Source organism: Pezoporus flaviventris, unplaced genomic scaffold (genome assembly GCF_033815535.1).
Source record: "Pezoporus flaviventris isolate CSIRO_AGI_PZ_B2104156 unplaced genomic scaffold, CSIRO_AGI_Pfla_v1 ptg000036l, whole genome shotgun sequence".
Lineage (NCBI taxonomy): Eukaryota > Metazoa > Chordata > Aves > Psittaciformes > Psittacidae > Pezoporus > Pezoporus flaviventris.
This window is the reverse complement of record NW_026892584.1, coordinates 10,887,335-10,901,410: the sequence shown is the minus strand read 5'-3', so window position 1 is coordinate 10,901,410 and position 14,076 is coordinate 10,887,335.

The window sequence follows — 14,076 nt, the reverse complement described above, 5'->3', positions numbered from 1 at the left end:
TCAGGCCCATTGAGCCTTCAGAGATGAAAAAGGCTATAGAGAAAATAACCTGGAAAAACCCTTTCAGTCCTGCCCTCTCAAGGGCTTTGCTGCTCTTGAAGTAACTCATAAGAAAAAAATGCCTGCAGACAGCTGGGGCTGTGACAGTGGGTGGCAGCTCAGGACCCATCCCAGGACTCTGCTTTGCTGTGAGTAAACATGGCCTTTTCCTCCCTGGGGATTTGCAGCAGCTCTCCTATCCCAGACAAGTGCTGTGGGAACCCACAGTCTTGCTTTGTGTGAGCTGCTGCCACACTGAGGACAGGACATGGGCTGGCACAAACCCCTGCAAGCAGGGAAGCTGGTGGCCTTTCACCAACTGTCTGCCGGAGAGCTCACCCACAACCTTGCTGGTCATGGCATTGCTTTGGAAGATCTCTGCTGAAGACACCCAGTTAGGGTGGATGGCTCATTCTTCCCATGTGGGACAGCCAAGTTCGTGACAGTGTGCTGATGATTTTTGCAGTGACAAAAGCCCTGGAAGATCCCATTGGCCTCCTCAGGGCTGCAAACCTCCTGACATTTGCCATCTGCAAACACCAGGATCAGATAGTGTGATCAATGCTGCCAGCCCCACCAAGGCAGTTCGGGTTAGGGTTAGCTTGGGAAGCTCTTGCTGGCTAGAGGTTAGTGGAAGCTGAAATAAGCAGCGAGCAGCAGCTAAAGATTTAGTCCAGTAGTGAGCCAAAAATAACTTTAAGTCAAGTGGAGCAGCTTCTCTTATTACAGGTGCTGAGGACACCCTGCTGTTTGGTACAGCGGAAACCAAAAGAAGGAGTTAAGCAGACATCAAGGCTCTTCTCCCTCTGCATCCTCCCATGTGGTACCACCTCGCACACTAAGAACCATCCTTGCTTTTTCTTTAATTTCATCCCTAATCCCCTCCAAGTCTCCTAAACCTTCTGTTTGTCCTCTGCTAAACCCTGAATGCTCAAAACACAAAATAAAAACCCACCAAACTGATGGAGGGTAATGCTGCCTGGTGTTTCAGCATCTTCTCAGAAGATGTTTTGGGGCAGATCCCGAATTGCCCCCACTGCCCAGCTCCAGGGGAAGGAGAAGCATGGCAGGCCCAGTCACCTCCTAACTGCTAGGGTGGCTTTGAGGACCCCCTTACTGGGGGGATATGAATTAACACAATCCTATTGTTGATCTTTTTTCTGCCACTGCCTGAGGTGGACCATGGTAGCTGGACGAGCTGGGGTGCTGCCAACACCACACTGAAATACCAGCACTCAATTCCAAGCTGCTGCCCAAGCCAGACATCCTTGTCCTGTCTGTGCTCACTGTAGGCTGCACCTTTTCACAATCGTTTTGAGCCTGATATTTCCAACAGGTGCACAGAACAGAAGATCTTCAGCATTGCTTTGTGTTGCCACTGTAAGACCACTGTCACCTAAGGAGTGATGGCTGGCATTGACAGCCTGGTTCAATGCCCTGCTCAGGAATTCATTGCCTCCTGGCTAAGAGAAGGAAGGCTTTTGGGGATGACTGTGGGACAGCATTAATATGAAACATTGCTTAGCTCCTGCCAGAGTTAATCTTTCCAGGACACTTAAAAAGATTAGGATCTCATGCAGATTGCCACCCAAGCTCTCTTATGTTTCCATGTTATGTCCTGACTTTTTAGAAGCAAGGCTTTTCTGAGGGACCTCACAGACAGGATTTTCAAGCAGCATGATGCTCATTTTCATGCTATCTTACCCCAATCACATCCAGAGTGTGAAGAGGGATGCCACCCAGGCAATCCTGCAGAAGTCAATCATAGACATTTATCCTGGATTTTATCCCACAAGAGATCTCATCCTCTCCAGATACCAAATTTTTGGACTTTTTTTTTTAAGTTTATCTTCAGTACCTTTTCTGGTATAGGGGGAACTAAAGTCAAGCAGACTGTCAGAAACAGCTGCCTCAAACAAACAGGTATCTATCGTAGGTTGCACCAGTGTCTTGCCTTAGGTAGATTGAATCCACTCAGCTGTTAGGGCTTCTTAGTAAGCAGGAAGTAGATCCCATAGGGAAACTCATACGAAACTCTCATATGAGTTAAAAGCAAACTAAGACCATATTGGTCATCTGAAGATAATATATGAAGAGTGGCCACAAAATTAAGCTTGTGTATCAAGCTTAATACATCAACGAAGAGTCCTCACTGGGCTTTCTGTAAGTCCGTTAATGCCAGTAAGGTAATCGTATAAAGAAAGTAAAGATGTCTCTTGCAGCCATCTCCTGTTTGCTTTGCCAAAGAAGTTGTCCTTCAGCGTTGTCAATGAGAAACAAAGAAACTTATAATTCTGTATGAACTCCTCTGGATTGCCCTACCTTTAAAACACCATATGAATGAATATGAATATGAAATTTTGGCATTTTTTGTTTGAGGTTTTCAGTTTGATTTTAGGACAAAGAAACATTTCAAATTACTTAATGAATTTCATCCCTTTTTCTGCATACTGCTTTCTTACCTTAAAATCAGAAAGATAAATCTTTTTGCTAGCCCTTTTTGTTTTGGTAACTGACTTATTTTAAAGGTCTCTTTAGAACAGCGTGTGCCAGGGATTATAAACCTAAAATCAGCCATCAAAGCAAGTTTTAGTTATCCAAATTTGTAATCAGTTTGCTGAAAGGATAGCCTTAAAATGTCAGTTCATGAAAAGAATTGAGAAAATTGGTAAAGTACTTTAATAAATATGGGAACACAGAGTCACTCAGCCTCCCTGCAGGTTGTAACATATTCAGAGATCACATATGAAGGCTCTTCGACAAACAGTAGCTTTAAAAAGTGCTGATAACATTGGAAAAGTTTTCAAGACTATTGTATGAATAGATGAAATTTCTTTGAATATATTTTCTCTTTTCCTTCATCTCATTACATATTGTCTCTCTCCTTGTGAAATCCAGCACTTTATTTAAGATTATCAGTTCTTCTACTTAGTTATCTTATCCCAAAGTCCCTGATTTTTAATTCCTCGTCTTTATGTATAAAATGAATTAGGCATACAACTCTTTTCTTCTTTAAACCCTGCTAATCTGTCCCCTGCCATCTTTGTCTGGTGATGAGAGTCCTGCATTGTACAGGAACACTTCCCAGCATGGAGGCTCCACGTAGCCAGTGAAGTCCTGCTTTCCATGCAATCAAGGACATAACTTCCAGGTTGCCATGAGTGACAGTAAGACTTTATCCCTCTGATAAGAGTGGAAAAATCAAATTGGTTCTCCTGCCCTAGAGGAGCTGACAGAGGAGGTGAGCTGGGAGAACCATGTGGCAGCAAGTTCTTCTTTGAGCAGAAAGGTGTGCAGCGAGTGGACATCATTCACTGCAGTGTTATAAGCAAAGCTCCAAAAGGATAGGCATTGCTTTTTCCCAGCTAGTCCAGTGCAAAGCTCCTTAACACATTTTCCACTTGTGTCCTTCCCAGGCAAAGTCCCACCTTTTGGAGAGCACCCACAGCTTGGACATGTCCAGATTTTTGTGTGCCTGCTTCTTTATAAATCACCTGTTTGGGTCCATGTTTAAGTTCTGCTGCTATCAGACATGACTTCCGCAAGGGGTTGGGGAGGAGGTGTGAGCCTGTTTGGTTAAATAAAGCCACGCTTGTCTCAGCTTCTGTCATGTTTGACTAACTACTAGATTTGCTAATGAGGAAGAGGAGCCTTTAGGAGCCCTTATGAAGGAAATACAACAGATGCATGGATCTTCATCATGCTTTGTTTCTCACACCCCAACTATACAACCACCCTTGAATGTGTGTGGGTGTCATGTGTATCCAGCTGTGTGTTTTAAGGGATTAATCTGACATAAAGCAGAAACAGCAAACACTGTTGGACACTACTTCGCTGCACCAGTCCCCTGACAGAAAAGACCATAAATTGTGCCTCCCTCAAAGGTAACGCAGACCCAGAAAGACTCCAGAAATGGCATTAAGGTACAGAGTGCTGTTAATCCTTGGGAGGCTCATTTCACTTTCCACTGGATGCAGGATTGGCAGTGCAGAGAGAATCTACTTTGACTGCATCCATGTGGTCATTTTTTGCATCCTCAAACATTGTTTGCAATAATCACCATTCCTGAGTACCTAGGGTATGGGGATCAAGAGGAAAAACCCTATCTGCCAAGTTACTCTTCCTCATCATCCAAGTTGGAGACATCTTCATGAAGCAGCCTGTGCTCTTGATACAAGTCCAAGAGTGAATCAGTGGCAAAGGCCCTTACAGTCTAGCCTGGCAAGGGTGGGGGTCTGTCCTGTGGCCCAAGGAGCTGCAGGGACAGGATTTGTGCTGTGAGAGTGCCCTACCATGAGTCAAAGAAAGGGACAGTGTATGCTGATGTGAGAACGAGCTGCCTTTTCCCATCACAATCAATGCAACCCTGATGGCTTTGTGGGGTTCCCAGGCCCCCTTGTTGCTTTTTCTTCCTCTTCCCCACCACAGCATGAATAATTACAGTCTGCCACATGAAGCAATTACAGGGAGGGTTAGACAGTTCCATCAAGAGATGTTCTCTTCTCCTTTCACAGCTCCATTCAACATCCCCTAGTGCTACAAAGGAGTTTAATAGCCCATAATGACACCTCAGACCGTCACATCATTTCAGCCTCCCTTGGACTGGAGCAGCAGCAGGAGGTAAAAAAAGATAATCAAAATCCTCATCTCCCTCTTAAGTTTGCAGCCTCCTATTATCTAGAAAACACCAACTTCAGTGCTCACATTCTCTCACAACTGATGAGCCCAGGGGAAAAAAGGCTGCAAGCAGCAGAGATGACCTAGCCTTTTAGTAAGGGCAGTGAGATGTCTTCTGCCACCCTCGGAGAAAAGCTCAGCCAGATCAGACAGTCCTGGTCTTCCATTCCCCTTTGTAGAGTTGACCACTGGGACAAGAAGAGGCCTGATGAAGGCATCATTCTTCCAGCCAGTGGGTAAATCCCAAGGCAAAATAAGAAAGCCAACTACATTACAGAAAAAAATGGCAGAAGATACAGTTTTCCTGAAGATGGGAAGATGGAGTAGGGGTGTGCAACCTCCTCCGGTGCCTTTCTGCCTCAGTATGTGTCAGTACCTTTTCACAGTGTAGTGTACAGGATAGATATGCCTCACAGACAGAAACCAACAACTTACAAATCATGACCAGTACCTTCAGCAGCTAAATGCATACCTCTATGTCCAAGACCTCACATTTCAGAAGGCCAGATTAGTCTTTAGCTAAATCTGAGAATATTACTATTACCCCCAAAAATACCCTCCCACCTGCAGTTCTGAAGCATGGGGCTGCCTGGTCTCAAAACTGTTTTCATCTCCACATTCAGATCCAATTTTTCCCCAAATTTTGCCTCAATTCTGCTCAAATATTGCCACAAAACTCATTGAATCTCCTTTTGTTGGTCAACAATGAAAGTGCAATTCTGGGAAGTTTTTACAGCAATCAATGTTTCAGAGGAAATTAACCTTATTTCCATAAAAATAGTAAATGGTTTGTGGAAAGGGCTTTCAGAGGGAAGGGAAGTTGCTTAGATGAAGGAAAACACTTAACATTTACCCAGAAACAGAGAATTAAGCCTGGAGTCTTCAGAAACAAAAGCGGCAGCAATCTCTCTGTATTTCAGGAAATGGACCTGGAAGAGGAGAGTGAAAATTCAGAAATATTGTACTGATGATTCATCCACTGCTGCAGAATCCAAACCAACCATCTTGTCTCAGATCAACGGGGAAGCACTTAGGAGCAATTTCCCCTTGGAAATGTGGGCAGCAAGCAGACAGACAGGAGCAGCTGGAGGTAAAAAATGCAGTATCTCTTGGAGCATGCATTTTGTGGGGTTGTAAAATTAATTGCTGACACCTCTAACTCACAGTATTTCAACTCGTAGACAACTTCTTTAACAAGGTCATCAGAGAATGTCGCCTTTATGCAGAAAGGCAGCCTATGTGCATTGCAACAGGTCTCCTCCTGCACTACCAGTCCTCATGGTTTTAATTTATGTTTGTGATACCAAATAACTTACTCCCAGTTCCTGAAGTCAGCTTTCTTTAATCACAAATAAAATGCAGACCCTTTGAGAAGGGACAAAAGGTTGAAGAGGAGCCTAGGAGCTACCAGAGAGGTAGAAAACCCTCCAGGAAAAGTAATTATATGGAGATCTGGCACAGAATTTTTGAACATTGAGCTTGATAAATTTGCTCTTCTGGGAAAAACAAAACAAAACAAAACAAAACAAGGTTGAGCAGGTAAACAATTTCCTGAAAGTATCAGAAACATTCTGACAAGACAAATCAAATGTCCAGCACTAATCCTATTGCCAAAAACATAGAACTACCTTTCTGACTGCTCACTGCGTGGCTGTGGGCAAGTCATTTAACTCATTGCCTTAGTTTCCTGCCTTCTGCCTCAAGGCTTGTAATCACTGTAACCTTCAGCTGTGAAAAAACAGTTAATAGTGGACAATAGATGCAGAAATCAATGAAAATATTTGGCTCTTGCCTCCTTTCAGTCCTCTTACCTGCAGTCTGGTTGCCCATCAGGCCTTTGCATTGCTGAATACATGAGGAAAAGGGACTCATGCTACTGCTTATTTTTGATCCAGAACCTTGGAAGTCTCAGCTCTATGAAGTTTGAGCAACCTGAATCTTCCAACTCTTTCTCTAGACAAAGAGAGAAAGTTGAGGGCATGTCTCCATTTTACTTAAAAGTTCATTAAATCCCCATCCTACTCCGTTAAGTAACTCTTGAAAGGGGTCTTGAAAGGGGTCTTTTAACCTCTTCATGGCTAATGACAGCGGTGTCTGGCCTGATGTGTTTAACCTTCTTGCTCATCCCCACACCAGGGAGTAAAACAATTTATGTAACACATGGTGGTATCAGAACAGAGAGACAAGTCATGACAAAGGACCCAAAGCAAGTTCCTGTTCCCTTCTCAGAAGGACTGGAAATAACTCATGATACTGTGTGTTGGTGTGGTCTTAGCATGGCCAAAGCTGATGGCATGGGACCAGAAGGGACTTCAACCCACTGCCACCAGTCACCAGCCCACTGTGACTGTTAGGACCTGCACTGCAAGGCTGCAGAGCATGGCTGCGATGGGTCTGGACCCCACATCTGTTCTTGGGCCATTCCTCTGAGTGTTGTTTTCCTCTCAGTTTTCCAATCACCCAACCTCACTGCTCTAGCCATGTAAGCAAATGATTCTAGAAGCAGCCAAGGAGTTTCCATCAGTGGTTTGTCAGTGTTTGCCCAACACCCTCCTTTTACATGAACATGTCACTTCTTTGACGTAGACAAATCTCCTTCCCCCCTTCCCGTCTTCCATAACAGCAGCTCCAGGTCAGCAAGGTGGACCAGAGAAATCCAGCTCAGTGCTACTTCGACATGAACAGAATTGCTGACTTCTTACCCATTTGGTTCCCTCTCTCCTCCGGCACTGGAAGATAAAAACCATCCACCTGTCAAATAAAAGGTCTGATGTGTTCTTTAGCATTAGGAGTCACACAAGGGGTCTCAGACCTATGAAAATGTCACCATACTGACTTCATACAAATGTTTATTCATCATCTGTTTATAGGTAGAGAGGCATTTTGCATTCAGCATCGAGTGGTTGAGATCTATTATGGAAACACAACCAGTTCTGAATTAGAAATTGTCACCAGCATTTCACAGTGAAATCAATGCTTTCCTACTGATTCACATCTGCTCAGGATCTCATCTGTTATACCTAACAGGTAGTCATCAAGTAAATACATAGGAAAGAGCATGAGAAAATATTTTTCTTTCCTTTTTAGAGGATGAACGTAAATGTATTACCCATGGCAAGGTTCATTCTACCTAGCAGGCTTAAGAGGATGACTCATCAAAGCCCTGTGCTTCTCTTCTGGATTTTCAAAGTGTATCAACAATGTTTTATTGATCCACAGTAAAGAAAGGAAAGAGTCTGAGATCCATACTGGTACAATATGCCAAACTTCAGTAATTCTGCTATTAAGCTACTGGGATGACATGATGGAAAAGTAGGGTAAGCAAGATTACATTTCCTATCAACCCAATCATAGGACTGTCCTCTTCACATACAAATCCTTTAATCTAGTGGAGAAGAGAACGTAAAGATCAGTAACAAAGTTAAAGAAGAAAAGTTCAAGTCAGTAGGAAGGTATACACTTTTAATAGTAATGGTAAGCAAGCCTGATGGGCACTGGGAAAGCCATGTTCCCCTGAACTTGAAGGGTCCTAACTAGAACAAGTACTTCACCTGAAGATTGTGTTCATCAGACGAAGAGACAGGACAAGGTAAGACTAAAGGGGATGGCACAACCCGTGTGTTGTGCAGGAGGAAATACAGCTGTCATGACTCATCACCGCAAAACACAAAGCTGGGATCAGGGGTACCTGTCCCCAGCCAAGAAGACAGGGCAGACCCCTACCAACTCCTGCCAGCACAACATGACAAAGGTGCTTCTGCCTTGCACCATGCCAAGACTGGTCTTGGAAATCTCACTTTTTTAGTGAGAAAAGACAGGTAAGAATACACCATCCCTGCAGAGGAAATCTTTAGCCTTCCCACATGTACCAGTTGGGAAAATACGTGTCTCTGCATCACTTAATGAGGTGGAAATGATGTGTTTCTAGTGCTCATCCTTCCCCCTTACCCTGTTGGTGAAGGCACTGCCTGCCTCAGGAGAGTTAATAGTACTTTCACTTATTTAATTTGCATCAGGGACGTGCTAGATGGCAACGAGGTGTGCTGGTACAGGAGGAAAAGTACCACAGAGAAGAAGAGGTTAAAAACTCCCCAGATCTTCATTGTTCTGTCTCCCTTTTCATTCCTACCCCAAAAAAAACATCACCAGAAGCAAATAAATGCCTTTTCTGGGGGGAGCCAATATGTGCTTTTCTCCAGCAATCTCCTTTTGCTTATATTGCTTCCTTGCCTCTCCTGTGGGTTTGGCTTCCCTCAGCTCTCTGACCCTTCCTTCCTGCCTATGTCTCACCAGCGCAGTGACAGAAGCCTGGCCATAGCCTAAAGGGATTTGTCTTGTGCCTTTAGTTCGGTTTCCCTTATCTGTCCCTGGTAGGGCCATGTGTTTTGTCTCTACTCCCCCTCCCTGCAGATGTGTGGTTGAGGGCAATGAGAGACAAGGGGTCCTTGTAAGTGCCTTATGATAATTTCAGAGCAGCAACTGCCCTGAAAATCTAAATTCCTCGCTGACATTTCCAGTCTAAAGCTCCCACTGACTCAGCTGCTGCTTGTGATATTTAAACAAGGATTATCTCCTTTTTTATTCTTTTCTTTTTTGATAATGGGATGGCAGAAGGTTAGTTTAACACTTTCATATGGTTTGTTTGGCTGCAACAGATCCAGTGCTCTTCAGGAGAACCAAATCTACACTTCCCAAGTCACTCATTTGGCATGACTGAGATAAATAACAGCTTCCATGATAAAAAACCAAGGATCTTCCCGTGGATTGTCATGTTTTCTAAATTTTTCTCCAACATGAGCTTTAGTATACAGGGAAACTTACTTCTTTGGGTGTAAAAGGTTATCCCATTGGCTCCAGTACAACCACATTCAACTTACCCCTCAGCAGCACTCAGGGAGAACATACACTAATCAAAGCTCTCCAGCAATTCAGAAACTACCTGGCAGGGAAGAAACAGCACAGCTAGTGTTGTTTCCAGACACCCCATTTCAGTGCTTCAAAAGGGCATCCAAAATGCATAAAGTCAGTCCCCCTCATGACAACACAAAAGTGACACCCAGCCCCAAGCCTTAGGTCATACCAAGAAAGGCCTCCATGCCCCAAAAGAGGACAGCCCTAGGACACACAGACTCTGGGAGGCTACCATCTAGCTCAGTCTCTGGGGCTGTGGGATGCTGCAGCCTCCTTCCTAGCTCTCAGAAATGGGAGCGGGATCGATGTGCCTGATAACCTGTCATTATGACACACGCTGAGCCAGATCAGTTCTTCTAGTCCCCTTTCATTAACCAGCCATTTATTCCTGAAATTGGCCAAGAAATTGCTGAGGATGGGACAAGGGAGAGATGAAGGGGAAACAGAGGGGGCCGAGGCTGGGGTAGAACCCCAGCACCGCATGAGGGACCAGTTTCTTACCCTGGCACTGGGGCTTTGCTAATGACTGAATAAAATATGACTATTTCTCTCTGCTTTTCAGAGAGATGGAGGGATTAGGATGTGGTAAGGGTACTTTACCATACCCCATGGTGGAGGTTAGAGTGTGGTAGACTAGACAAATTTAAGCAGTGCAAACACATTTGAAAGCATGAAGAAGGCAAGCACACGGCCATGGGCTGGATCCAGTGAAAGTCTGGGATGGGAGCAACAGTCTGCCTGTGTGCATGGGTGTCAATGGAGGAGTGGCAGGGGGCCCCATGTCTCACCGCAGCCCCTATCACACTGCTACAGTTGGGCAAAGCAAACACATTCCTAAACGGAGACACTCCCACTGCCCTGCCGATAAGAAGTACAGGGCAGGTGCAGAGCCAGCTGCCTGTTTTTCCCTATGTCCTGTGATGCAGGGCTGCTTTTCAGTTCCAGCAGTGGTTGGAGAAGGCCTCCATCACTGTCTGGACTGCATCACTCCTGGGGGAGGCCAGCACCTTTGGACACTTTAAATGAGCAAATGATGCACAGCTGGTGTGTCCCCACTGTCTGTTTTGGGTCACCATCCCACCCTTCACATCTCCACTCCCAGTGCCAGATCTTCCTCATGTGGCAGCCCATGGTCTCAGGAATATCATCCAGGGCAGAGGCAATACAGGTCACACCAGACCTCAGTTGGGCATATAACCTGGTCTTCATCTTGTGATGCCCTCCAACTTGGGGCATGTGTTTGCACTCCTGGCATGTCCCCATGGCAATCAAAGCTGCCAGGCAGTGAACATCTGAGGCTGAAGTGCAGTGCTGCTCACTGTTTTACTACTGGAGAAGAAAGCTCCAGAGAAAGAGCATACGTTTCTCTTCCAGCACAACTCAGGCAGCTGGAAGTGGCATATGACACTGGCTGTGTGCAGGACCTCCTGACACTATTCTCTCTCCTAGATTGCAGCAAGCAGCCACCAATGCATGGTCAAAGCAGTGCAGCTTGGGCACAGTGATAATAGTGGCTTGGGTGAAAGGGTGAGACCAGTTATACTTAGAGTATCTTTCCTAGCTTCTTCTTTTCCCAAATTAACATCTCCCACCTTGGTTCAGATCTATTTGAAAGGCCTTCTGTGCAAGAAGCTCTTACAGTATGTTTGGGGCTAGTCAGGTGAGAATGTGTTTTGAATTGCTCTATCAGGGAAGTCCATGTCCCAAGATGGAAAACACCTCGCATATAGTTTCCACAGGTTTCCTTTTGGGCTTTAGTCCCAGCCCCAGAAAGGACTAAGGGCTCTCTGCATGCTCAGGAAAAGCTTAAAGGTTAGACTTGACTTGAGGTTAGTCTCCATTCCCCAGATGGAGACTGGACATGACACACCGGATGGCCAGATGGCCATGATACCCTTTGGAGGGACCTTGGCAGGCTCAAGAAGTAGTGAGATGGGAACCTCAGCAAGTGACAATGCAAAGTCCTGCCCCTGAAGGGGAATAATCCCACACACCACCACATACTGGAGGCCAACTGGCTGGAAAGCAGCTTTGCCTGGAAGGCCCTATGGTTAGGGGTTAGGGTTAGGTCCTGGTGGACTTAGTTAGACCTAGCCCCATGCAGCTGCCCTGCCTGAACAGGGGGCTGGACCAGGCAACCTGGAGATCCCCTCTCACTTCAACCACTCTGCCATTCTGGGGTCATCAATGGAGAGAAAAGAAAAGAAAAAGAAATAAAAGAGCAGATCTTGGAAATGGTCCTCATGAAAAGCCCCCCTGATAAAAACCCAAAATAAATAAATAAATAAGAGGAAAACATAAATTTAAAAAAAGTCTCCCTCCAGCTGTTAGCTATTCAACGCACTTTGCAGTTTGCTGAGAGAATTTTTATGCAAGGACCACTTTATGCTCCTGTTAATAACATGACACTTCGCTGCCTTGTAATTGACATGACATATCTGGTTGCTACTGGATCAGCCACAGGACTCATTGCTTGGTGCCATCGGGTCTCCAGTGCCTGCAGGGCAGCCAAGAGCCATAAGGACAGAGCAATGGCCTGGCCAAGCGATCATGGAAACAGACTGCGCTTGTGACGTGCCTGGTGACCTGTCACCTCCACTGGAGATGGCATGGAGTGACTCAGTGCTCCAGGCTGTGCCCCACACTGAGTCATGGCCCAGGAGCCTCCCCCCCCACCCCATACTCCAGCCATTGCTGGCAGAGGCGCATCAGGAGAAATGATGGCTCATGTGGCTGATGCTATCATAGGAGAAGGCTCCTCCTCTCCTTCCAGAGCCCCCAGAAGATGGGAATTATTTGTCCATCTCTGCAAGGTGCTTTGGAGGTCCTAGAACAGGAAGATGCTGCATTTCTGTTCAGTTGTGACATGAAAAGTCATATTCATGACCTTTTAAGGATCTTTTGTAATTATGACAGCATGTGGTGCTCCCCTCCCTGTCTCCCATAATGGTTACCCCATCAGGCCTCTGACATGCAATAAACAAAACAGGCTGTGTTACCCACAGGTGCCTCACCAGGTCTCACCATCTCTCCGTTATTCTCCCATCTTGCTGTAGGTGGTAGAATTGACCATAGGTAGGTCAGTCTCTGGGCTTCTGTTCATGCTAGCAACACCTGAAAAGCAGATCCCCTTCTAGAGTCTGCAGCTGTGCAGGACACATCTGCATGAGCATGGCTGGAAGAAACTTGGTCATAAATGCGTCTGATGTTGCAAGTCTCTCCTTACCCTTCCTCTGGAGCCTTTCCTCTACCCCAGCACAGGTTGCTGGTGATCAACCAGGGGTTGAACCAGAAGGCAGAAAACTGGAGCTGCTCTTGTGGGTCCTCATGCCAGGCAAGCTCTGCTCTCTGTGGGCATGTTAAAGGAGGATTGCAAAACCTCAGCAGCTCTCAGGGTTTCTCCTCTCTGCTTGACAGCCACTTCTACTGGGAGATGTCCATAAGGAAGAAGCAGTTTCCTGAAAAGAGGGGTTTGGAAAAGCTCTCTTCCTTTCAGTAAACACTCATTCATTTAATGGGTGGAGAAGGGCATGAGGGAGCCTGAAATCTTATTCCCCGGCCGATTCTGCAGGAAGCTAAGCCTGCTGACTCCAGCTGGACACACAGCCCCAGCCTGTAGAAGCCTCCTGTCTCTCATCTGCTCCTGACAGTGGGTTCACTTGCCCTCTTTCTCTCTTGTTTTTACCCCCTTGTTTGGTTCAGGGTGACTGTCGATAATCTCTGCAGATGGGCCTTTCTCTCCCCATCAGCCCCACCTATGTCACAGCATCAGATAGAAAACTATTCCAAAGACAAGTGTTGCCTCATGGATTGCAGCCTCTCTGCTCCCTTTCTCCATGGCCAAAACCCAGGATAGCCAAAAATGCTTCAGTTCAGACATCTGCATTGAAGTGACTTCTGTGAGCCTGATTTTGGGAAAAGATGTATGCTTAGGTAACTCCTGAAAAGTTGTCTGTCTGCTGTGAATAATGGGGCCACAGGCTTCACCTGAAACTGGTTTTGAAAAGTCTTAAACCCCCTGTTCCTATTAGTGTATTTTTTAAAACCTGCTTTTTCCTTTCTTCCCTGTTGTCCCTATTTTCCTTATGACTGGAGCCATGGGGCAGTTTTCCTTCACCACATTTCTTTTCAGCATTTAATAGTTACTTCCTGAAGTGGCTCAGAGATGTGCTGGCATTTTGCAGCCTTTTATTAGGCAGTGGTCCGCTTCCAGTTCCCGAAGAGGTCTTAATCACTGTGGTTGTCAGGAGGCAGGGAGAGGCAGGGAAGAGTAATTGAGGGTTTAGACAGTGCTGCACTTTGTGAGACACCTACCATCAAAATCAGGCAGGTCTATTGATCGGCATCTCAAGTGGTCTGCCTCTCCTATTACCGGTTTCCTGGGCAATGCACGGGATATTGTAGAAGTATAGATTTTTGGTTGCACTTTGCAGTGACACTGGAAGCAGC